The following is a 27,388-nucleotide window of genomic DNA, read 5'->3' as shown; positions in this document are numbered from 1 at the left end:
ATCATCTGAAATGAAAATAAATAAGGAAACACAAGCTTTAAATGACACATTAAACAATATGGACTTAATTGATATTATAGGACATTCCATCCAAAAATAACAGAATACACTTTCTTCTCAAGTGCTTATGGAACATTCTCAAGGATAAATCATATCTTGGGTCACAAATCAAGCCTTGGTAAATTTAAGAATATTGAAATCATATCAAGTATCTTTTCCGACCATGCTACAAGACTAGATATCAATTACAGGAAAAACACTGTAAAAAATAGAAACACATGAAAGCTAAATAATATGCTATTAAGTAGGGCTTCCCTGGTGGTGTAGTGCTTGAGAGTCTGCCTGCCGATGCAGGGGACATGGGTTTGTGCCCCGGTCTGGGAAGATCCCACATGCCGCAGAACAGTTAGGCCCGTGAGCCACAGCCATTGAGCCTGTGCATCCAGAGCCTGTTTTCTGTAATGGGAGAGGCCACAAAAGTGAGAAGCCCTCGTACTGCAAAAAAAAAAAAAAAAAAAAAAAATGCTACTAAGTAACAAAGAGATCACTGAAGAAGTCAGAGACAAAATAAAAAAATACCTAGAAACAAATGACAATGAAAAGACAATGAGCCAAAGCCTATGGTATGCAACAAAAGCAGTTCTAAGAGGGAAGTTTATAGCAATACAATCCTACCTCAAGAAACAAGAAAAATGTCAAACAACCTAACCTTACACCTAAATAAATTAGAGAAAGAAGAACAACAACAAAAACCAAAGTTAGCAAAAGGAAAGAAATCATAAAGATCAGATCAGAAATAAATGAATAAAATGAAGTAAACAATAATAAAGATCAATAAAACTACAAGCTGGTTCTTTGAGAAGAGAAACAAAATTGATAAATCCTTAGCCAGACTCATCAGGAAAAAAAGGGAGGAGATTCAAATGAATAGGATTGAAAACGAAAACGGAGAAGGAACAATTGACACTGCAGAAATACAAAGCATCATGAGAGACTACTGCAAGCAACTATATGCCAATAAAATGGACAACCTAGAAGAAGTGGACAAACTCTTTGAATAGCAGAACATTCCAAGACTGAACCAGGAAGAAATAGAAACTATGAACTCACGAATCACAAGCAATGAAATTGAGACTGTGATTAAAAATCTTCCAACAAATCTACAAAAAATGGTACAGATGAACTGGTTTGCAAGGCAAAAACAGAGTCACATATGTAGATTACAAATGTGTGGACACCAAAGGGGGAAAGTAGGGGCAGGGTGATGGTGGTGGGATGAATTGGGAGATTGGGATTAACACATATACACTAATATGTATAAAATGGATCACTAATAAAAACCTGCTGTATAAAAAAGAAAAATAATCTTCCAGCAAACAAAATCCCAAAACCAGATGGCTTCACAGGTGAATTCTATCATATATTTAGAGAAGAGCTAACACTTATCCTTCTCAAATTTTTCCAAAATATAGCAGAGGGAGTAACACTCCCAAACTCATTCAACAAGGCATCAATCACCATGACCCCAAAACAAGACAAATATATCACAAAAAAAGAAAACTAAAGGCCAATGTCACTGATAAACATAGATGCAAAAATCCTCAACAAAATACTAGCTAACAGAATCCAACAGCATGATCAAGTGGGGTTTACCCCAGGAATGCAAGGATTCTTCAATATACGCATATCAATCAATTTGACAAAACATATTACAAACTGAAGGTGAAAAACCATGATAATCTCAATAGTTACTGAAAAAGTTTTTTACAAAATTCAATACCCATTAATTATAAAAACTCTCCAGAAAATAAGTATAGAGGGAACCTACTGCAACATAATAAAGGCCATATATGAGAAACCGCAGCTAACATCATTCTCAATGGTGAAAAATTTAAAGCATTTCCTCTAAGATCAGGAGCAAAACAAGGTTGCCCACTCTCACCATTATTGTTCAACATAGTTTTGGAAGTTTTAGCTACAGTAATCAGTGAAGAAAAACAAATAAAAGGAATCCAATCGGAAAAGAAGTAAAACTGTCACTCTTCAGATGACATGGTACAATACATGGAGAATCATAAAGATGCTAACAGAAAACTACTAGAGCTAATAAATGAATTTGGTAAAGTAGCAGGATACAAAATAAATGCACAGAAATCTCTTGCATTCCTATACACTAATGATGAAAAATCTGAAAGAAAAATTAAGGAAACACTCCCATTTTCTATTACAACAAAAAGAATAAAATACCTAGGAATAAACTTACATAAGGAGACAAAAGACCTCGATGCAGAAAACTATAAGACACCGATGAAAGAAATTAAACATGATACAAACAGATGGAGAAATATACCACGTTCTTGGATTGGAAGAAGCAACCTGGTGAAATATCACTATACTAGCCAAAGCTGTCTACAGATTAAATAAAATCTCTATCAAACTACCAATGGCATTTTTCAGAGAAGTAGAACAAAAAATTTCACAATTTCTATACTACAAAGATACAGTAATCAAGACAGTATGGTACTGGCACAAAAACAGAAATATAGATCAATGGAACAGGATAGAAAGCCCAGAGATAAACCCATGCACAAATGATCACCTTATCTTTGATAAATGAAGCAAGAGAATACAATGGAGAAAAGACAGCCTCTTCAATAACTGGTGCTGGGAAAACTGGACAGCTACCTATAAAAGAATGAAATTAGAACACTTCCTAACACCATATGCAAAAATAAATTCAAAGTGGATTAAATACCTAAATATAAGGCCAGACACTATGAAACTCTTAGAGGAAAACATAGGCAGAACACTGTATGACATAACTCACAACAAGATCCTTTCTGACCAACCTCCTAGAGAAATGGAAATAAAAACAAAAATAAACAAACAGGACCTAATGAAACTTACAAGCTTTTGCAGAGCAAAGGAAACCATAAACAAGATGAAAAGACTACCCTCATAATGGGAGAAAATATTTGCAAACAAAGCAATAGACAAAGGATTAATCTCCAAAATACACAAGCAGTTCATGCAGCTCAATTTCAATAAAACAAACAAACCAATCCAAAAATGGGCAGAAGACCTAAATAGACATTTCTCCAAAGAGCATATACAGATTGCCAACAAACACATGAAAGGATGCTCAACGTCACTAATCATTAGAGAAATGCAAATCAAAACCACAATGAGGTATCAACTCACACTAGTCAGAATGGCCATCATCAAAAAAATCTAGAAACAATAAATGTTGGAGAGGGTGTGGAGAAAAGGGAACACTCTTGCACTGTTGGTGGGAATGTAAATTGATACAACCACTATGGAGAACAGTATGAAATTTCCTTAAAAACCTAAAAATAGGATTACCATATGACCAGCAATCCCACTACTGGGCAAATAGCCAGAGAAAACCATAATTCAAAAAGACTCATGAGGGCTTCCCTGGTGGCACAGTGGTTGAGAGTCCGCCTGCCAATGCAGGGGACATGGGTTCATGCCCCGGTCTGGGAGGATCCCATATGCCGTAGAGTGGCTGGGCCCATAAGCCATGGCCGCTGAGCCTGCACATCTGGAACCTGTGCTCCACAATGGGAGAGGCCACAACAGTGAGAGGCCCACGTACCACATAAAAAAAAAAAAAAAAAAAAAAAAAAAAGGCTCATGGACTGGACCTTACCAAAAATGATATCCCACATCCAAGACAATGGAGAAATCACAATGAGATCTTACGAAGGGTGCAATCACAGCAAAAACTAATCCCATAACTGCAGGGTAGGTGACTAACAGACTGAAGAAGACTTATACCACAGAAGTCGACCCACTGGAGTGAAGGTTCTGAGCCCCAGGTCAGGTTTCCCATACTGGGGGTCCAGCAATGGGAGAAGGAATTCCTAGAGAATCAGACTTTGAAGGCTAGTGGGATTTGACTGCAGGATTTTGACAGGACTGGGGGAAACAGAGACTCCATTCTTGCATGGCACACACAAAATAGTGTGTGCATCGGGACCAAGGGAAAGGAGCAGTGATCCCAGGGGAGACTGAATCAGACCTACATGCTAGTGTTGGAGGGTCTCCTGCAGAGGCAGGGTGCATGTGTGTCTCACTGTGAGGACAAGAACACTGGCAGCAGAAGTTCTGGGAAGTGCTCCTTGGCGTGAGCTCACCCAGTGTCTGCCATTAGCCACATCAAAGAGCCCAGGTAGGCTCCAGTGTTCAGTTGCCTCAGGCCAAACAACCAGAAGGGAGGGAACCAAGTCCCTCACATCAACACTCAAGCAGATTAAAGTTTTAATGAGCTCTGCGTACCAGAGCAAAAGTCAGCTCTACCCACCATCAGTCCCTCCAATCAGGAAAATTGCAAAAGCCTCTTAGATAGCCACATCCACCAGACGGCAGACAGGAGATACAAGAACAATAATCCTGCAGCCTGTGGAACAAAAATCACATTCACAGAAATATAGACAAGATAAAAAGACAGAGGGCTATGTACCAGATGAAGGAACAAGATAAAACCCAGAAAAACAACTAAATGAAGGGGAGGTAGGCAACCTTCCAGAAAAAGAATTCAGAATAACGATAGTGAAGATGATCTTGGACCTCGGAAAAAGAATGGAGGCAAAGATCGAGAAGATGCAAGAAATGTTTAACAAAGGCCTAGAACAATTAAAGAATAAACAAATGGAGATGAACAATACAATATCTGAAATGAAAACTACATTAAAAGGAGTCACAATAACTGAGGCAGAAGAATGGATAAGTAATCTGGAAAATAGAATGGTGGAATTCACTGCTGTGGAACAGAATAAAGAAAAAAGAATGAAAAGAAATGAAGAAAGCCTAAGAGACCCCTGGGACAACATTAAATGAAACAACATTCATATTATAGGGGTCCCAGAGGAGAAGAGAGAGAGAAAGTACCTGAGAAAATATGTGAAGATATTCTACATAAAAACTTTCCTAACATGGGAAAGGAAATGGCCACCCAAATACAGGAAGCACAGAGAGTCCCACACAGGATAAACCCAAGGAGAAACACCCAAGACACATAGTAATCAAATTGGCAAATATTAAAGATAAAGAAAAATTCTTGAAAGCAGCAAGGGAGAAATGACAAATAACATACATGGGAACTCCGATAAGGTTAACAGCTGATTTCTCAACAGAAACTCTACAAGCCAGAAAGGAGTGGCATGATATACTTAAAGTGATGAAAGGGAAGAACCTACAACCAAGATTACTCTACCCAGCAAGGATCTCATTCAGATTTGATGGGGAAATCAAAAGCTTTAGAGACAAGCAAAAGCTAAGAGAATTCAGCACCACGAAACCAGCTCTGCAGCAAATACTAAATGAAAGTCTCTATGTGGGAAACACAAGAAGAGGAACTACAAAAACAAACCCAAAACAATTAAGAAAATGGTCATAGGAACAAACATCAATAATTATGTAACACGTGAATGGATTAAATGCTCCAACCAAAAGACACAGGCAAGCTGAATGGATACAAAAATAAGACCCATATATATGCTGTCCACAAGAGACCCACTTCAGACCTAGGGACACATACAGACTGAAAGTGAGGGTATGGAAAAAGATATTCCATGCAAATGGAAATCAAAAGAAAGCTGGAGTAGCAATACTCATATCAGATAAAATGACTTTAAAATAAGGAATGTTACAAAAGACAAGGAAAGACACTACATAATGATCAAGGGATCAATCCAAGAAGAAGATATAACAATTATAAATATATATGCACCCAAAATAGGAGCACCTAAATATATAAGGCAACTGCTAACAGGTGTAAAAGAGAAAACTGACAGTAACACACTCATACTGGGGGATTTTAACACCTCAGTTACACCAATGGACAGATCATCCAGACAGAAAATTAATAAAGAAACACAAGCTTTAACTGACACAATAGACCAGGTACATTTAATTGATATTTTAAGGACATTCCATCCAAAGGAGCAGATTACCCTTCCTTCTCAAGTGCTCATGGAATATGTTCCCGGATAGATCACATCTTGGGTCACAAATCAAGCCTCAGTAAATTTAAGAAAACTGAAATCATATCAAGCATCTTTTCTTACCACAAGGCTATGAGACTAGAAATGAATTACAGGGAAAAAAACGTAAAAAAAAAAAAAAAAAAACAAAAAAAAACAAAAACATGGAGGCTAAACACTATGTTACTAAAAAACCAAGAGATCACTGAAGAAGTCAAAGAGGAAATCAAAATATACCTAGAGACAAATGACAACGAAAACACGAAAATCCAAAACCTATGGGATGCAGCATAAGCAGTACTGAGAGGGAACTATATAGCTATACAAACCTACCTCAAGAAACAAGAAAAATGTCAAATAAACCTTGCACCTAAAGGAATTAGAGAAAGAAGAACAAATAAAGCCCAAAGTTAGCAGAAGGAAAGAAATAATAAAGATCAGAGCAGATATAAAAGAAATAGAAACAAAGGAAACAATAGCAAAGATCAATACAACTAAAAGCTGTTTCCTTGAGAAGCTAAACAAAATTGATAAAACATTAGCCAGACTCATCAAGAAAAAGAGGGAGAGGTCTCAAATCAATACAATTAGAAGTGAAAAAGGAGAAGTTACAACAGACACCGCAGAAATACAAAGCATCCTAAGAGACTGATACAAGCAATTCTATGCCAATAAAATGGACAACCTGGAAGAAATGGACAAATTCTTAGAAAGGTATAAACTTCCAAGACTGAACCATGAAGAAATAGAAAATATGAACAGACTAATCACAAGTAATGAAATTGAAACTGCGATTAAAAATCTTCCAACAAACAAAAGTCTGGGACCAGATGGCTTCACATGTGAATTCTATCAAACATTTAGAGAAGAGCTAACACCCATCCTTCTCAAACTCTTCCAAAAAATTGCAGAAGAAGGAACACTCCCAAACTAATTCTATGAGGCCACTATCACCCTGATACCAAAACCAGACAAAGATACTACAAAAAAAGAAAATTACAGACCAATATCACTGATGAATACAGATGCAAAAATCCTCAACAAAACAAACAGCAAACAGCAAACAGCATCCAACAACACATTAAAAGGATCATACACCATGATCAAGTTGGATTTAACCCAGGGATGCAAGGATTCTTCAATATACAATAATCAATCAATGTGATAAACCATATTAACAAACTGAAGAATAAAAACCACATGATCATCTCAATAGATGCAGAAAAACTTTTGACAAAATTCAACACACATTAATGATAAAAACTCTCCAGAAATTGGGAATAGAGGGAACCTACTTCATCATAATAAAAGCCATATATGACAAACCCTCAGCAAACATCATTCTCAATGGTAAAAACCTGAAAGCACTTCCTCTAAGATCAGGAACAAGACCAGGATGTCCACTCTCACTGCTATTGTTAAACATAGTTTTGGAAGTCCTAGCCATGACAATCAGGGAAGAAAAAGAAATAAAAGGAATACAAACTGGAAAAGAAAAAGTAAAACTGTCACTGTTTGCAGATGACATGGTACTATATATACAGAATCCTAAGGATGCCACCAGAAAGCTACTAGAGCTAATCAATGAACTTGGTAAAGTTGCAGGGTATAAAATTAATGTACAGAAACCTCTTGCATTCCTATACACTAATGATGAAAAATCTGAAAGAGAAATTAAGGAAACACTCCCATTTACCATTGCAACAAAAAGAATAAAATACCTAGGAATAAACCTACCTAGGGAGACAAAAAGCCCGTATGCAGAAAACTATAAGACACTGATGAAAGAAATTAAAGATGATACCAACAGATGGAGAGATATACCATATTCTTGGATTGGGAGAATCAATATTGTAAAAATGGCTATACTAACCAAAGCAATCTACAGATTCAATGCAATCCCTATCAAATTACAAATGGCATTCTTTATGGAACTAGAACAAAAAAATCTTAAAATTTGTATGGAAGCAAAAAAGGCCCCAACTAGCCAAAACAGTCTTGAGGGAAAATAAACGGAGCTGGAGGAATCAGACTCCCTGACTTCAGACTATACTACAGTAATCAAGACAATATGGTACTGGAATAAAAACAGAAACATAGATCAATGGAACAAAATAGAAAGCCGAGGGTTAAACCCATGCACCTATCGTCAATTAATCTATGACAAAAGGAGGCAAAGATATACCATGGAGAAAAGACAGTCTCTTCAATAAGTGGTGCTGGTAAAACTGGACAGCTACATGTAAAGGAATAAAATTAGAACACTCCCTAACACCATACACAAAAATAAACTCAAAATGGATTAGAGACCTAAATGTAAGACTGGACACTAAAACTCTTAGAGGAAATATAGGAAGAACATTCTTTGACATAAATCACAGCAAGATCTTTTTTGATCCAACTCCTAGAGTAATGGAAATAAAAATAAAACTAAACAAATGGGACCTAATAAAACTTCAAAGCTTTTGCACAGCAAAGGAAACCATAAACAAGATGAAAAGACAGCCCTCAGAATGGGAGAAAATATTTGCAAATGAAGCAACTGACAAAGGATTAATCTCCAAAATTTACAAGCAGCTCATGCAGCTCAATAGCAAAAAACCAACAACCCAATCCAAAAATGGGCAGAAGGCTTAAATAGGCATTTCTCCAAAGAACATATACAGATTGTCAACAAACACATGAAAGAAAGCTCAACATCATTAATCATTAGAGAAATGCAAATCAAAACTACAATGAGATATCATCTCACACTAGTCAGAATGGCCATCATCAAAAAATCTGCAACAAATAAATGCTGTGGAGAAAAGGGAACCCTCTTGCACTGTTGGTGGGAATGTAAATTGATACCGCCACTATGGAGAACAGTATGGATGTTCCTTAAAAAACTAAAAATAGAACTACCATATGACCCAGCAATCCCACTACTGGACATATACCGTGAGAAAACCATAATTCAAAAAGAGCCATGTACCACAACGTTCATTGCAGCTCTATTTACAATAGCCAGGACATGGAAACAACCTAAATGTCCAGCAACAGATGAATGGATAAAGAAGATGTGGCACATATTATAATGGAATATTACTCAGCCATAAAAGGAATGAAATTGGGTCATTTGTTGAGACATGGATGGATGTAGAGACTGTCATACAGAGTGAAGTAAGTCAGAAAGAGAAAAACAAATATTGTATATTAATGCATATTTGTGGAATCTAGAAAAATGGTACAGATGAACCAGTTTTCAGGGCAGAAATTGAGACACAGATGTAGAGAACAAATGTATGGACACCAAGGGGGGAAGCTGCGAAGGGGTGGGGGTGGGGGTGTGATGAATTGGGCAATTGGGATTGACATGTATACACTAATGTGTATAAAATTGATGACAAATAAGAATTTACTGTATAAAAATATAAATAAAATAAAATTCAAAAAAAAAAAGTCACGTACCACAACATTCATTGCAGCTCTATTTACAATAGCCAGGATATGGAAGCAACCTAAGTGTCCATTGACAGATGAATGGATACATCATATACATAATGGATTATTACTGAGCCAAAAAATAAAAGAAATTGAGTTATTTGTAGTGAAGTGGATGGACCTAGAGTCTGTCATGCAGAATGAAATAATTCAAATAGAGAAAAACAAATACTGTATGTAACACATGTATATGCAATCTAAAAAAAAGGGGGTGTTCTGATGAACCTAGGGGCAGGACAGGACTAAGATGTAGTCGTAAAGAATAGACTTGAGGACACGGGGAGGGGGAAGGGCAAGTTGGGAAGAAGTGAGAAAGTAGCATTGACATATATACACTACCAAATGTAAAATAGATAGCTTGTGGAAAGAGCTGAATAACACAGGGAAATCAGTTTGGTGCTTTGTGACCACCTAAAGGGGTGGGATAGGGAGTGTGAGAGGGAGGTGCAAGAGGGAGGGGATATGGGGTTATATGTATTTATATAGTTGATTCACTTTGTTATACAGCAGAAACTAACACAACTTTGTAAACCAATTATACTCCAATAAAGATGTTAAAAAAATATATATCTGAGGAGGGGTTCCTGGCAGTGCTTTAGGAGGAATGCATTTCAACAGCAGTAATGGCTAGACCTAGGATTTTCTATCATCCAGCACTTAGTAAGCTTGCCTAGGTAAAGGACTCATGCATGAAACATCCAGGGAAAGAGGAGATGGGCATCTGAAAGTGAAAAATGATATTTCTGGTACTGAGCTGACTTCAAACTTAGGCATTCTTAGCCATTTTTAAATTGGAGTTATCTCACTTTTCTCCTTCAGAAAGGGGCATGGAGGGCTACAAATTGCACTGGAACAGGTCAAATTTTACCAAATGAATATTCAGATTTTTGTATTACCAATGTCTATGTGTGGAGCAACAGCTTCTATATGGATGTTAGCAATTATTTGTGTATGATTTTCTATGGAACTTTACAGGGATGAATTGCCTTCCTTTGGAGGAGCTGCCAGCTTTATACCAGTGATAGCAAGCTTACTTTTTTTTTCAATTTAATTTTCATTTTATATTAGAGTATATTTGATTTACAATGTTGCATTAGTTTCAGGTGTACAGCAAAGTGATTCAGTTATATATATATGCATATATGCATTCTTTTTCCGATTATTTTGCCATATAGATTATTACAGAATATGGAGTAGAATTCCCTCTGCTATACAGTAGGTCCTTGCTGATTATCTATATTATATATAGTAGTGTGTATATGTATATGTCCCCCTTCCTGCCACGTTCCCACTTTGATAACCATAAATTTGTGTTTGGAGTCTGTTTCTCTTTTGTAAATAAGTTCATTTGTATCTTTTTTTAAAAAACTTTTTAAAGTGGGTACAGTTTATTTGGTTTTCTCTGCATTCTGTTTCCCTGTGAGATGGGAAGGGGGAAAGTGAGTGAACACCACACCTATGTAGGATTTGACCATCCCCATGAAACAGGTAGCTCAGCGCACAGGTTGTTTGATGTGAACCTGACCATAAGGAAAGGCCATAGAGAAATAGCAAAGTTCTTTGCTATTTTGTTGACATTTTTTTTCTTACACCTTAGTCTCAACAGTTACTCTCAATCTTTGTCTTTGTCTTGTTTATCTAAAACCAATGCTGAGCCCTGTTCATATCAATCAATGCTGCTTCCAGATGATGACAAAGGACTCCCAATTCTTTTGTTTAACAGCTTATTCAACACCTATTGCCTTCAGAGACATTTTAAGATCTACACTTCCTGACTTCATGGTTAACAATCTTCTAAGGTGAAAAAGAGGCAGTTTAGTTGAAAGATAGAGCTAGATTTCTCCACTTTTATAGTGGTAGGAGTAATGGGTATGACAAGAAAGGTCATATCTTTTAGGAGATGGGGAGACTGAAACAGAAATTCAAATTTTAACTCATGATTATTGAACTAAAAAAAGATGTTCAACAAAGTCTAAGGATTCTTTACTTTGCTAATCAAGAATTTATAATAAATAAGACTGTGGCTAGGATGAAACAAATCTTTGCATAACATACTTTGCTGGACAAATTATCAATGTACAAACAATGGTAGGCAAGAATATTTATTTAAGGGAAAAATTTCAAACATTTGAGAGGCATGTATTTACACATAATAATAGAATTATTATTTATATATGCAAACTGAAAATCATGAAAGTTGCCCCTCTTTTCAGAGCTTCTTTAAGTCACTATGTGTATCAGAAAATAGCAGACACTGTCTTGTTTTTAAAAGAAATTTTGTAACTCTGTTTTAATAAAATAAAGTAGATAGACTTTTCTTCCTAATTAATCTGGATTAGTGTAGTTTTACAATATTTTGCACGGATTATATAATATTCTGTAAGAAAATTGATAGCATAAATCTCTGCACAAGAAAAACATCACACTGTGTTTCCAGGATCAAATGCTTCTACTGTAACTTTTTTTTGTTAACATCTCTGATAAATCATCTTTTTCAATACTGTGCCACACTACAAAGAAGACATAATCATTGCTATCAAATACAGAGAGATAAGACCATCATACTGTCAAAGATTGATGCCCTTGATAATTCCCAGTGACCTACAAACTCACTCAATCTCAATATATGCATAGAAAGTTTTTTTTATGGATTACATACTTTCATGCTGTATGCATATTATGTATACAATAATAGGAAATAGGGAATAAAAATAACATGAGACAGGATTTTTGTTTATTATCACTCTAAACAATTTTTTGTATTCACTAAAATTATTAACAGAATGCCTAAAGCAGAAATATTATTTTTCTTTCAAAGTTTACAGACATTTGAAGTTATGTTTTTACATTCAGATTGTTCCAATTATCTGGTTATGATAGTTGTCAGAGTTGAAAAATATCTCATAAAAATGTGCCACTTTCTGTTAATATCATCCACTGATATACAAAAGTTGTTATTGAAATTCAACAAATTTTTATCCCATTTTTGTCAATCAGTTCATCGTGCAAACTAATCAAAATGTATTTCATTTTTATATACTCAACACATGGTTTCAAAATCCATTGAAATTGTAATCTGAATGATATTTTAAAGCAGTTAGAAAAATGATATGTCTGTGTTGTGTAGGTGTGAGTATATGTGCATGTGTGTGTGTGTGTCCATGCATGTTGATATGGGGGGATTTACATGTGTACACATATCTCTTGATAAACAACAATACATAATAGTGAAAACATTTCCAAATGTTCTTTACAAAATTCCATCTCCTCCTTACCTTAAAGTGTGTTGTTGAGTTCTGTCTTTTTCATTTTGTGCACATACATTTGCATTATTTTTTGATAGATTTTTTCAAGAATTCTTTTTTTAGTTCTTGTCCATTTTATGAAAGTTAGTTAATTAAAGCTAGATTTATGTAGATTACACATGCATGTAAGCAGTAGCATGTGAATTGCAGCATATCACAACAGGCTAGAAGCGAACTCTAAGTCAGAATTCCTCACCTGTTGAGTATCTGACATATTGATAAATGATGAGAAACCTAGTGTGAATCCACATATTAAATATTAATATTATTTAATTTTCTTATTTTACTGAATAAAAGTAATCATACATTTTAATGTATTTTTTCCACACTCAAATAGATTTTGCACCTCTCTTTAAAGAACACTGATTTAAATAAATCCTCACAGTCAGCTCACATAGAAGAGTCTGCTTTTTCTGTCCTAACTTCTTGTAAACAATACTTGAGCATAGGCAAATAAATAAGGTTAGATTTCCTAGAAGAATGTAGAAACGTGAAGAATTAAAAATAATAGTAACGTGAAGAGCTAAAAACATAATAATTAAAAAAATGAATAATAAAAAATTATAATGTGAAGAATTTAAAAAATAATATATGGCAGTAGTTAGCCAAAACATGGTTTTCTTACTTCTCAAAATGTATGTTTATTTCTCTCATTTTTCTGGGTTTTGACAGATATCAAATATAGACTAAAAGCTGGAATACAAATAAGAACACTGATTCTGCAAATACTTCAATGAAGTGTTTTTTTTCTTTAAAACATATCAATTCTTTATGTTAGTCTCCAAAAACTAATAGAAAACTATTTCATAAAGAACTTGCATGTTTTATTCTAAGCAATTGACTGTTTCATTTTATTGGTAATATTTTCAAAATGTTCATAAAATCAAAATGGAATGAAAACGTGTACAATGTCCATGTCTTCTTTTAGCATGGATAAAAATTTAAATAATAAATAAAACAATATAGATTCTCAAAATAGTTTTAACTGGGTAATACTCTATTCATTTTCTCAATGAATGCCACCATCAGTGAAACTGTTGCAAGATGAATAATTCAATCCTCTCTTCCATTTCTTATAGTATTCTCCCAAGTATCAGAAATAAGAGGCTGCAATCCTTAATCATAAAGTTGTCAGTTGTACCATAATTATTATAAAAGAAAATAGATCAGAGCTTTGGTCAAATGCTAGCTAAAATTTATTTGCAAGTCAAAATATGGGTAATGGTTAAATTCCTCCTGTGATATACTTTCAAGGCAGTGCAATTTTTTCTCCACTGGAGTTCCCAGCATGTGTAACAAAAGTGAAACAGAACAAATCTGTTCTCCATCAACATAAGGTTAATTTTTTTTCTAATTGGTAGGAAAAAAAAATCTCATTTGACTGCCCCATATTTCTTTCCAAATTAAAGCATACCAACCTAGCATCACCACTTTTGGCAAGCTTTCTTTTATTGGGCATGAAATAAATAGGACTTCCCTTCATAGCTACATTTTTTTTTTACTTTCTTAATTGTAAATACAAATATACATTTGAGGAACTCACACACAGTTTTGGCTCTATTAATGAATGGACTGAATTTCAAAAGCCTTTGTGTAACTCAATTGTGTACCCTCACATGATCATAAATATTGATTTACATATTGCCACCAGGACAGTAGAGAAAGATCTGTTTAATATAAAACATACTCTGAAACATACACCATGTGTGTCCGTGTTTATATTTAGAGTAAGTGGTGATGACCTGAGCTAAAGGAACATATGTACAGTGATCTGATACGATAGAAAGTGTGTGCTATTTGGAGTCAAATAGCCTGTGCTTGATTTACTTTACTAAACAATAAAATTTGTAAAAACCAGATACTAAAGTAAATCTCTAAAAGGCATGATGATAATTACATTTTTATTGGCTTGTTGTATAGATTATGAACGTGAAAACCTACTCTTAATCAATGAGCTTTTATTGAGCACCTCCCATGCCCTAGATTTTCTGCTTGGTACAAGGGTACAGATATAAATATGATACAGCCCCTGCTATTAAGGGACTGCTCATCTGTTTTTATCACTAAAGTTGTAAATGTAGTAGTAATGGCAGTAGTCATAGTAAAAGAAATAGTATATGATACTGACTTCAGCAAAAGCAGTGAGAAAAGTTATTTACTTGTTCATCAACAGATAGTGATTGAATGGTTCCCAGATGACCAAGATATAAAAGTGATGAAATACCTGCCCTCAAAGAGTTTAGTAGGAAAGACCAACAGGTGAGAGAGGTACAATATCCATAAATAATGGTTGAGGAGATACAACATACTATGGAGCACCAAAGAATAACAAGTAAATCTTGCCCAAGGGGATATTAGAATAGTCCTCTTAGAAAGTGTAGAATCTGCCTTGCAGACAGGTGGAGTGGTCTGGAAGAGCATGGCATTCTGGAGTTTCTTATAAGCAGCATGAAGTAAATGAAGCAGAGATGGTAGATAGAGATGCAAAGACGAGTGAGAATCCAAAGACCAGGAAAGTCCAGATTGTGAAAGCCTTTTAATACTCAACTCTGGAGGTAACTGACACACACTAAAGGATTTGAAAGAGGAGAATTATCTTTTTTTCATGTGACAAGGAAATGGGAATTATCTTAATGTCATCTGAGCCATGAGGGGTGATTCTAGAGGCCAGTCTCCACCAGCCCATGGAAGAAAACAGAAATGAGGCTGAGAGCATTAGCATTAGTGGTGGGGAGTATGGGTGTCTGGGCTAGCAGGCTTCAGAGTTAGACCTGTATGGTTGAGGAAGAGGGGTTGTTTAAGTGACCCTAGGCACAATGCTCCATTCTCAAAGACCTCTGAGTTCCCTATTTCTTTTCATTTCTCAATCATGTCAAATGGCACAAAGACACTAGCTTAGCTCTCTAAAATGCAGAGAAAGGAAGGGGAAAGTTTTCATGATAAGCCTGCACCAACAGGTGCTAGACCTCAGGTTCATTAACATAGAAATTGTCACACAATAAACACTTTCTGAACATTTTCATAAGGCAACATCTGTGCATAAAGTTAGCATAGTGCTCCTCCCCCTTGCATAGCAATCCCCTGGAATGTTGGTATCTTGTTAAATGTAGACTCTCAATCAGTAGGCTTGAGATAGGACCCAAGATTCTTTATTTCCAACAAGTTCCCAGTTGATGCTGAGGCTGATAGACCAGGACCACACGTCCAGAAGTTTAAAAAGGAGCTTAAAAAAGAAAAGAAAAAAATAACAGTAAAAAAGTATGGTCCCTGTTGCTGTGGAGCTGATAATCCGAATAGAGAGACAGATAATAAATAAATCTCTGCAAAGCAGTGTGGTAGAGCTATCCTGTGGGATGTACAGGCACCGTGTGAACAAATTTCTCTGGCTGCAAATGTAGTTGTCATGAGACTCCAATTTACATGCTTTAAAAAAAAACTAGTGAAAAAGTATATGTACTTCAAGACTTTAAAGTAGAAAGAATATGTACCTTCAGTTAAATTTCTTTAAGGCTCTAGAAACAATTTGCTTATTTTTTCAGTTCTGTTATTAGACATTTAACCTTTTTTCTTTATATCATTTTGCATTGTCTTCTTGCATATTAAAGATGTAGAAGGGGATCTTGAACATTAATCTTAGTATAGAATTTTGATTATAACCTAAGGATAAATTCTTCCATGAATTTCTTAGCCAAACTTTATGAGCACTTTTTTCCCATGGAAAGGCACCTTATTTTAAATATAGCAGTGTGTATATGTCAATCCTCAAATCCCAATCTATCCCTCCCTCCAACCCTTCCCCCCCAGTTCATTCTCTAAGTCTGTGAGTCTGTTTCTGTTTTGTAAATAAGTTCATTTGTATCACTTTTTTAAGATTCTGCATATAAGTGATAAAAACAATGCACAAACTAAAACTTGATTAGAAGGAACATGTTATGGTTTGGGGGTAAAAATAAAAAAAATAGTATGTCGACTCTGAGAGTCAGAGCAAGAAGATATTACTAGAATTGTTTTCTCCTTGCTTGGTGCATTTTTCCTCCCAAAAAATCACGTTGATTTCTTCTGTAGGCAGATTTGGATAACAACTTTTGAACTGAGAACTCTGGTTATTACTCATGTCTTATTAACAAAGAGGAAACTTGAATTCTCCACTATCTTTCTCACAGGCTAACTTATTTTGAGAAATTGGTACAGTCAGTGACATGAAAAATTTTCACAACAATATAAAAGGAGAGATTTCTAATTGGGAGCTATATTTTCTATTCAGAATATATTTGAGGCAAAACTATCCTATATTCTATCAGGATAAAATTATAACTAACATTTCAGTGAAAATATTTTTATAACAGACATCTTCCTCTTGTCCTCTACAAATAAAGATATGGTGATATTCATATTTATATACAATGTTTGCATGTAATCCTCAGAATCTTCTTCTGAGACAGTTTATAAGACATACTTAAATATCAGTCTGGTTAGCTTCCAATATCACTTTGTTTTTACCACAAAGTACTATTAGCTGGTGTATTGGTTTTCTGGGGCTGTGTAACAAAGTACCTCAAAATGAGTAGCTTGAAAAATGGATATTTATTGTCTCACAGTTCTAGAAACTAGAAGTCTGATCTCAAGGTGCCAGCTGGAAATATTTAAGATTAATTAATTTTGTTTTGTTTTGTTTTCAGTTTTAAGTGTCAGAATTATACCTACAAGGACTCTCTCGTCAACATACGTCAGCAACTTATAAGGAGGTAAAGAAAGTGGAGGACTCATTACACCCAGAACAAACCTACCTCATTATCAGTCCTTGGATGGAGTGAACCATCTCTAGCTATTACTTTAATGGGATAACTCTTTCTTATGGACAGAAGGTAGAAAAGCCCTGGCTACTTGATACAGTTTTCTCATCTTAATCACAAGGAGACTTTCTTTCTGACTGAGTGTTCCTTCCAACTGTGCTTCTCGATCTCACAGACACTGGAACAATTTGTCCAAAATTTAGGTGACAATGACATCAGCTGATTATTTTTGGAATCGTTTTTTCACTTTTATTTTTACCTCTATTTGTTTTTTCTTCTTCCTTTGAGTGAAATGAGTTCCAGCCAAACTAAGATCCACTCTACACATTTCTATCAGTGTTAGAAAGAGAGTATTTCATTTCAATTACAGAATTCAGTTTAAATAATAATAAAAATGCTAGTTCATAGCCCCAAGATTTGCAACTAAATGCCTTATGTTTACAAGTTAGAAGCAAACCCTAAATTTAGTTCCATATAGGAAAATCCATTTAAAATGTAATTCAAGATTACCCAGCATGAATATTTCAAGGACCAAACTGTAAAAACCTATGAAGGTAAAATGTACTTCTTCCAAGCATGTGAGATGTAAAGATGACACAACTGTTGCCTGCCTATAGGCTTTGATTTTTTTTAATGTGTCACAATGAATTTGTTCAGAGTTACTCAGTCCGTAGTCTAAGGAAATATTTCCAGTCACATGATGACTGATTGCAACTAAGAAGACAGATAGTCCATAAAAAAATTTATTAGGGTCAAAGGTATTATCCATTGGACGATAGAAGCAGTGTCACTGACCTCCTGTTTCCTACACTGAAGACAATTGAGCCCAATAACTAGCCCAAGCATGGCAGGTGAAGATGAAGCATAATTTGTAGCAGGCACTACTCAGGGTACAGGTGACACAGACATGGGTAGGACACAGCCCTGCCCTTAGGAGCCAATCATCCAGTGGAGAAGCATAATTACATCAGACAGGACCCAGTTTATGAGAGAGATGGATGGAGACAGGAAAGCAGTACAGGGGACAGAGTGGTTAGGTCTGGTAACAACCAGGGAGGGTCCATGGAGGAAATTATAACTGTGATGAAATGTGAAAGAGTAAAGTTTCAATTGACAGAGAATCTGAGAGAGGACATTTCAGAAAGAAGGAATAGTGTGAACATAGACACAGATATCATTCAGGATGACTGAAATGTGAGTATCTGAAGATTAAGATGAAATGATAGTGTCTGGGTTTTTAGATTGTGATGCTAGCAAAACCGTATCTTAAAAAGTGGTAAAGTGGGATAAATGCAGTTTTAAGTGAACATTGGGATAAATGTTTCATGATGGTGTTTAGTTCTGAAAAGTTAAAATATAGTTTAATGTTCATAACATGTAACATGTGTAGCTAAATATTATTACTACAAAGTGAGCTGATGACAATTTTCCTTGCAAATATGCATTTCATTCAATGTTATGACCACCAATAAACTATGTCCCACCTCACTAGGGAGAAAAAGGAGAGGAGCTAACACTGTTGAACATATACTGTATGCAAGATACAAGACATATATCCTTAACTATTTAGATGAATAAAACCTTTCTTCAGGTAACTCCAGGCAGGCTTAGAAGAGGAAAGAAGCAATCATCATGGAGTGTAATGAGCACCACAAAAAAAGACACATGTAGGGTTTGGAAATAGCTCAAAAACAGGGTCAAGGAAACCATCAAGAAGAAGGTGCCACTTCAGCAGTGACATGAAGGACAGCTGGGTGTCCCTTGTGAATTTAAAGGTTAGCATGCTATGGGAAGTGGTGAGAGGAATGTGAAGTTGAAAGACCCTTCAGCATGGAATCTCTGTGGTGAAAGGAATGGGTGTAATGGGAGCAGGTTTTGGGGTGGAGAGGACCAGACTGAATAGGTCAACAGAAGCTCCATCTCCCAGATCCAGAAATGTCATACTGTGCAATCTGGACTCGATTCTGCCCTGGACAGGACTTTGTTGAAGATTTTTAAGAAGGGACTGACTATATCTTATGTTTTTTTCATATAGTGTGATGGATCAGAGTAGAAGCAAAGGGAAAATGAGAGGCAGGAGACAATAAAAGATGATCACAATTGGGCAGGGGTGCAGAGGAAATGGAGAAAAGTGGGCCTACTGGGATATGTTTTGGAATTTGAGCAAAAAGGACTTTCTGGTGGATTGAAGGTAAGGAGATGAGAAACAGAAAAGAACAATGGAAGAGCTCTAGATTTTTGACTTGTGCAACTGTGTAGATGTTGGTGACATTTACTGAAATGAGAGAGACAGGAGGTATAAAGTGGGTAGAATATGAAATGAAGAGATCTATGTTCATTGATGAGTTTGGAAAGAATAAGTTTGATGGAATAGGGAAGGAAGACAAATTAAAATAAGCTGAGGGTAGGACACAATACGAGAAAGATTCTTCAAGATCATATAAACAAGAAACAGTGTTTTGTCATAAAGCTAGTGTTGCATATACAGAGCACATAAAATATTCACAAATTCATTAAAAAAATATATTCATTTTTATATTGTATTTTTGTGAAATAAATGCTAATTGGTATTAATGCTTATGTGTTATTCAAATATTTGTTGAATGCCTGCTATGATTGAACTGGGATACCTTGAGTTATATGATTTCTATCTACTGAAAGGCTGAGATGGTGAACATTTCAATGTACTTCCTCATGCTTGAGCCTCTATTCCAGATTATAGTGAAATCACCAGGTAAATGGGTGACAAATCAATGGTTTCTCATAGGGTGTATCTTAAGATAAATTAATTCAGAGATGAATGAATAACTTGGACAAAATAAAAGTGAATTTACATATATTAATTCAACAAAAATTTAGTGAAAACTTATCCATATGCAAAATGCTTCACATATGCATAGTGGTGCAAAGAATTTTCTGAACTCTCTGCAGCCTGGAAGCTTATAGAATAGTGAAAAACAGTGACAACAGCACAAAGCAATATTTAATCATTATTAAATTATTAATAATTTAATAAGATGAGAGCTGCAAAATCATGATAAGAATTTAGGAGAAGGAAATAATTACCTCTAACACTAATCAAATTTAGGGTTAACAAAAGCTGGGGACATATAGCTAATGGATTGGATGATGATCAGTGTCCCAAGGGTAGTGATGGGCTAAATTAATAGGCTGAATTTATTAAGGTGAAGCAATGTTTTTCAGACAACAAAACAGGACAAAACTAAAACAAATTGTTACCTGGGGCAATATCAATAGCTGATTTTTACTGAACAACTTTTATGTGTCAGGCACTATCCAAATGTTCATGTCTATTAAATAATTTGTTTCCAAATTATTCCAAAGAAACGAATACCATTACTATCTTTATCTCTATCATTGAGGCAACCCAGGCTCTGTGTGGCAAAAATTAGGATTGGAACTCAGGCTGTGTGCCTGAAAGCTTACATGTATTACAATATACTAACAATTTTTTATTTAAAAACTAGCTTATCCAAAACTACAACTGCAATAGTCCTACTTCACTTCTACACTATGGTATACTTACTTGACTTCTATCTTTAGCCCAACAAATTCTAGAGTGGTGTATTTGTATTAATTAATTAGTTCATGAAGTTAATATAGCATGCCTCACTTCAAAAAGGATTGGGAAAGGATTCTTTAATATGATATTAAAAGTAAAATATAATAGTTGGATGAGTTTAGACAGCCTAGATTGTGTGTAGAGAAATGAAACCCAGATAGCCTTGATTATATTATATCATATGTGAGCTTTTATTTTAGTCCACTTTGCTATAACAAAAATACCATGGACTGTGTGGTTTATAAACAACATTTATTTCTCACAGTTCTGGAGGCTGGGAAATCCAAGATCCTAGCACAGCAGACTCTGTGTATGGTGAGATTTGCTTCCTCATAATTGATATGGAACAGGACCCTATAGTCCTTGACCCCCATGTCCTCAGTCTGCCTTTTGTCTGTGGAAAAACTTTAGCTGAATAATAAGTTTAATCAGAGAAGTGACAAAATACAGAAACAAAGGAAAACAGTCAAAGAAGACCAAATAATAATAGTTTAGTCATTAAGCATAGTCAAGGGACTTTTGTTCTTCCTTAAGGCCTATAGATAATATTCTGAGCCATATCCTGTGAGCTGTTTTGCAGATACTGAAACCCCCACCAGGTGGAGGAGGATGACTATATGATGACCAAATTGAAGCTATGACATAAGCTACTCCACTTCACACAATTCCGAAAATGGACCTCAAAGAAATGGGAAAAACTCTGGAACTAAAGATTAACTGTACTTAAAACAAGCAAGATGACGCTGATCAGACCACCATATTACTGATTTCAAGATGGCTGTCAGAACTGACTCTGCTGTTCTGCTCCCTCCCTCTTCCTGTACAACCCTGAAACTCCCTTTAAAAAACCCCTGTCCCCTGAACAGCCATTGGGAGTTGGTTCTCACCCTGTTGCTGGCCTCCAAAATAAAGGAACCTTACCTTTCTTACCAACACTTGTCTCTCAAGAATTGGCTTTCGAGTGGCGAGCAGCCAGACCTGGGTTCAGTAACATGACTGTCTTTTCTCTATAACCTCATGTGGTGGAAGGGGTGAGCTGCTCTCTGTGTCTCTTTTATATGAACGCTAATCCCATTCATGAGGGCTCCACCCTCATGACCTGATTTCTTCCCAAAGATCCCATCTCCTTGATACCATCAAGCTGGGAGTTAAGTTTCAACATATGAATCTTTAGGGGATGAAAACATTCATAGCAACTTGAAGGCAAAGAGAACATTTGACGCAGAGAAGAGCAGACTTCAGTCATGTAGTACATATTTACTTTAGAATGAGGAAGCAGTAAACTTCGGGATGCCCAGATCCTGTTTGATCTAACTGTTTAATGATCACTAGTGTTTTTAACCCCTAAGAAAGCAGAGAAAACAGAAGCCCAGTATGTTTTTGCAGAGAGAGAAGTGAAGGGATGTGGGCAGTCAGGGAGAATCCCTGAAGTGAAAAGAAGGCCTCTGGGAAAGTATCACATTCTGGAAGGGGGGAGATCACTTCCTGGAGATTTCATAAACATGATGCCTGATCCTTTCACTCCATAAACCTTAATGTCCAGCTCCAAATAAACCATGTTACTTCCCACCAGGTGGGCTCATTATGTATGTCCTATGTTGGTGGAACCACCTCCTTTCATTGCCTCTCACATTACTTCAAAAACACTAGAAGACAGAATTGTCTTCTTTCCCAAGCTCCTGTTTCATTTCTCCCAGTAAAGCAGTATCCAGTGAACTAAAATAGCTGTCAACTTGCTAATGAATAAGAAGTATTAAACAAAACTCAGAATAATGGACCTGTGTAGGGGTGACAAGCATTCAGGTCTGTCAAGTGTCCCAGCAGCTCACTCCTGAGGGTGCCACTTTGTAAACAAGAGCTCTGATAGGCATCGTGGAGTGCCAGGGGGTTCCAATTCCCACCTGCCATCAACACGTGAGGATAAACAAGAATGGGAAAGGTGCTTCATAGCACAATGGGAATTGAACAAGCTTGTCATTAGCACTATGGGAGAGATTTTACAGTGTCTGGATCTGAACAACCTCTGGTCACAGACATTGTGTGCATGTGTGTGTGATATAACACTAGGTGGGACTGTTTATTATTATTTTTTTCAATCAGCTTGTGTGCACAAGTAGAATGTGCCTGATAAAATAGTAAGAGAAAGTGTTTGGAATAAGTAAATTATTTACCCACACTCCCTCCCTATCACCTGCAAGTACATCTTTCTGGTATATCTGAAGGATAGAAATCCAGAACATCCATGACCTCTGGGGTGGTTGATGTGACACACTAGTTCTGAGTAATGTCACTCAAAATCCTCCAGATGAAAGGCAGAATGGCTGTTGACCACTGAACTTCCTTCTGTTGCTACAGGAAAGGTGAAAAATAAGAAGGCACCATGGGCTTCATAATTTGCAGCACCCAAGGCAAAATGAAAATGCAAGGTCCCTTGTTCAAAAAATGATTAAGAAGTTCAAGACAGCTACTGCAGATGTTTTAACAAGCACATTGCCCTTCTATGTCACTGCAGAGGTCACACACCCATGAAGTTGGTCTTGTAAAAAGGATCCCAGGACTGGAACTTCTAGGAAACAGTCCTAAATAGTTTTATTATTTTGTAGGACTTAGAACACCAATATTCATTATTTTACTTTCCCATGGCACTCCAAATTCTTAAAAATTAACCTACTTTTTCAAAATGGCATCTTGTGTAAATCAGTAGTAGCTGAGAATGATTTCACAAGTGGGCATTGTCCCTGTGACTCTGACTCCCCCACTCTTCACCCTTGTCCCTCCATTTCTTGTCCTTCTGCAAGTCCCATATCACAGGAATGGGAATATGGGAAAGGTCTACATGTTTCTGTTTTCTACCATATGTATGTTTTCCTGCTTCAGTTAACTTCCCTGTGAAATAGCAAAACTTAATCCCCTTTAAGCCCTTTAGTTCCACCCCCAGCCTCAGGGAATGTAACTTCTCAGCAATAATGCAAGCCATGCCTAAAACCTGCTGGTTGCTCACTGTGATCTGGAGAGGATCTGCTGCAAGGGATGCCCCTTGTCAGTATCCCTGAACATCCAAATGTCCCTTGTAGATGCTGCTGTAGTAGCTGCTATCAAATCAAACATGCATATATAGGGAAAAAATAACCAAAGGATACAAGGAACTGGTTACCAGTAACAATGCAAACAAAGGGAAAAAAATGTGTTTCTGCCATTTATTTTGTTACTTCTAGAGCAAAATTATTTTAAGTGTTCAAAAGAACATACAAGTTTGGGAATATGTCTATTAATAAAAAATTATAGAGAAAACAGAAACTCTGGTAGGAAGATATATGGGTAAATGAGTCTCTTTGGTTTTAAATGTTTGAGATGAATAAGGTATTAAAACACAAAATTCAACTGAGTGAATTTTAAAATCTAATTGGCTTTGTTCAATGATTCATGGACTGGGCAGCATCCCACCTAGTAAATAGGAAGGAGCTCGTAGGAGTTGTACAAAATGGAAGACTTTTATAGGCAGAAGAGTGGGTAGGACAAGGAAAGAGGGGATTGTTTCAGGCAGGATCCCCTTCCTTTAGGGGATGGACAAGGTCTCCCAGGTGATCCCATCACTCATGCTGACTGGGAGATTCCAGACTGGCTGGTTAAGATTACTTTCTGGGGGAGGTTGAAACTGCAATTACATTAAGTATTAAGTCTCAGTTTGGTGACATGGGCTTAGCACAAGTGACTCACTTTGGGCCTGTTGTTTCTTTTTCAACAAAGGTCACACTATAACCACCTATTGCCTCACAAACTGAATCAAGTTTCAAACTGTAATCAAATCTTCATTTTCTCATAAACTCATTTTCTCCATCAACAGTAAGTAGGGGGGGAGCTTCAAGATGGTGGAAGAGTAAGACACAGAGATCACCTTCCTCCCCACAGATACAACAGAAATACATCTACATGTGGAACTCCTCCTATAGAACAGTTACTGAACGCTGGCAGAAGACCTCAGACCTCCTAAAAGGCAAGAAACTCCACACGTACCTGGGTAGGGCAAATAAAAAAGAATAAACAGAGACAAAAGGAAAGGGACGGGACCTGCACCAGTGTGAGGGAACTGTGAAGGAGGAAAGGTTTCCAGTCACTAGGAGCCCCTTCATGGGTGGAAACTGCGGGTGGTGGTGGGGGAAGCTTCATAGCCATGGAGGAGAGTGCAGCAACAGGGGTGCACAGGGCAAAGCGGAGAGATTCCCGCACAGAGGACTGGTGCCGACCAGCACTCATCAGCCCGAGAGGCTTGTCTGCTCGGCCGCCGGGACAGGCGGGGGCTGGGAGCTGAGGCTGGGGCTTCAGTAGGAGAGCAGGGAGAGGACTAGGGTTGATGGCTTGAACACAGCCTGAAGGGGTTAGTGCGCCATGGCTAGCTGGGAGGGAGGCCGGGAAAAAGTCTGGAGTTGCCAAGGGGACAAGAGACTTTTTCTTGCCTCTTTGATTCCTGTTGCGTGAGGAGAGGGGATTAGGAGCGCTGCTTAAATGAGCTCCAGAAATGGGCACGAGTCGTGGCTATCAGTGCGGACCCCAGAGATGGGCATGAGACGCTAAGGCTGCTGCTGCAGCCACCAAGAAGCCTGTGTGCAAGCCCAGGTCACTATCCACACCTCACCTCCTGGGAGCCTGTGCAGCCCGCCACTGCCAGGGTCCCGTGATCCAGGGACAACTTCCCCAGGAGAACGCAAGATGTACCTCAGGCTGGTGCAACGTCATGCCGGCCTCTGCCACTGCAGGCTCACCCTGCATCCGTACCCCTCCCTCTCACCCGGCCTGAGTGAGCCAGAGCCCCCGAATCACTGACTCCTTTAACCCCATCCTGTCTGAGTGAAGAACAGACGTCCTCAGGCGACCTACACACAGAGGCGTGTCCAAATCCAGAGCTGAACCCCGGGACCTGTGCAAACAAAGAAGAGAAAGGGAAATTTCTCCCAGCAGTCTCAGGAGCATTGGATTAAGTCTCCACAATCAACTTGATGTACCCTGCATCTGTGGAATAACTAAATAGACAACGAATCATCCCAAATTTAAGAGGTGGACTTTGGGAGCAAAGATATATTATTTTTTCCCCTTTTTCTCTTTTTGAGAGTGTGTATGTATATGCTTTTGTGTCTGATTTTGTCTGTAAACCTTTGCTTTCCCATTTGTCCTAGGGTTCTGTCCATCTGTTTTTTTGTTTTGTTTTGTTTTACTTTTTAAAATACATTTCTTAATAATTATTTCTTATTTTAATAACTATTTTATTTTATTTTATCCTCTTTCTTTCTTTCTTTCTTTCTTTCTTTCTTTCTTTATATTTTTTCTCCTTTTTATTCTGAGCCATGTGGATGAAAGGCTCTTGGTGCTCCAGCCAAGAGTCAGTACTGTGCCTCTGAGGTAGGAGAGCCAACTTCAGGACACTGGTCCATGAGAGACCTCCCAGCTCCACGTAATATCAAATGATGAAAATCTCCCAGATATCTCCATCTCAATGCCAAGACCCACCTTCACTCAACCACAAGCAAGCTACAGTGCTGGACACCCTATGCCAAACAACTAGCAAGATAGGAACACAGCCCCATCCATTAGCAGAGAGGCTGCCTAAAATTATAATAAGGCCACAGATACCCCAAAACACACCACCAGACGTGGATCTCCCCACAAGAAAGAAAAAATCCAGCCTCATCCAGCAGAACACAGGCACTAGTCCCCTCCAGCAGGAAGCCTACACAACCCACTGAACCAACCTTAGACACTGGGGACAGACACCAAAAACAGAAAGTGAAACAAAATGAGAAGACAGAAAAACACACAGCAGATGAAAGAGCAAGATTAAAACCCACCAGACCTAACAAATGAAGAGGTAATAGGCAGTCTACCTGAAAAAGAATTCAGAATAATGACAGTAAAGTTGATCCAAAATCTTGGAAATAGAATGGAGATAATAAAAGAAATGTGTAACAAGGACCTAGAAGAACTAAAGGGCAAGGAAACAATGATGAACAACACAAGAAAATGAAACTAAAAACTCTCTAGCAGGGATCAATAGAAGAACAACTGAGGCAGAAGAAGGGATAAGTGACCTGGAAGATAAAATAGTGGAAATAACTATGGCAGAGCTGAATAAAGAAAAAAAGAATGAAAAGAACTGAGGACAGTCTCAGAGACCTCTGGGACAACATTAAATGCACCAACATTCGAATTATAGTGGTCCCAGAA

Source organism: Mesoplodon densirostris, chromosome 4 (assembly GCF_025265405.1).
Source record: "Mesoplodon densirostris isolate mMesDen1 chromosome 4, mMesDen1 primary haplotype, whole genome shotgun sequence".
Lineage (NCBI taxonomy): Eukaryota > Metazoa > Chordata > Mammalia > Artiodactyla > Ziphiidae > Mesoplodon > Mesoplodon densirostris.
Note: the sequence above shows the minus strand (reverse complement) of the source record.